The following is an 855-nucleotide window of genomic DNA, read 5'->3' on the forward strand; positions in this document are numbered from 1 at the left end:
AGGCTGCGGGCGGCGCGGGAAACCGGGGGCGGAGCCCGGAAGGGGGTTTGGGGGGTCTCTGGCGTCGAGCCCCGGATTGCCCAGCACAGCTCGTGCCGCCTGACCCGGAGACAGGGGTCCAGTTTGGAGGAGCGCCTTCTGGGTTCCCCCAGAGAGCTCAGGGCCTCCGGATGGGCGTGCGATATCAGCCCCTTAGCCAGGTCCTCCACGCCGCAGCCCAAATGCCCCTATCCGTCCCTCCGTCTTCCCTTTAATGAAGGCTTCTCTCCTTCAACTCAGTCGTTCCTTTGCTGTCGTTGAAATGAACACCTTTGTTAATTTTTTTTAAGGGGGAAAAAAATACATGAGGTGGAGTGAATCGTGGGGAGAGTCGGCCAAGAGGCGTGGGATGCCCTGGGGTCTTCGCGCTAGCAGAGGACCGACCCGCGGCTGCCTACCTGCCTGTGTCTCCCATCCCCAGCGCTTAAACGTTCCCTCCATCTCTTCTCTCTCACAACCTGTCTTCTCTTCTTGGACAAGCCTAGAGAGAGAGAGAAGGCCTTTGCCTGGAAGGCTCATCGGATTGAGGGCGGGCTTCCCATGGGTGCCGAGGAGAGCTGCTGAGCCCAGGCCCCCTGGCCGCACACCTTAGCACAGTTTGGCAAGTGACGAAATCATTAACCAAACCGAGCTGTTTAATTAGACGGCAGCCGTGCGGGAAGTCCCCTCCAAAGCCCTTCTTTCCTCCCTGACATTTGGTTTAGAAAAGAGATGTGTGTGTCCCAAAAAGCAGACCTTGAGACAAGGGCTGGTGCGCAGACTGTCTGTGTTGGAAAGTGGTCTCGGGATGAAAGCCAGGATGCATACTCGAGTTGG

This window comes from Pteropus alecto, unplaced genomic scaffold (assembly GCF_000325575.1).
Source record: "Pteropus alecto unplaced genomic scaffold, ASM32557v1 scaffold396, whole genome shotgun sequence".
NCBI lineage: Eukaryota > Metazoa > Chordata > Mammalia > Chiroptera > Pteropodidae > Pteropus > Pteropus alecto.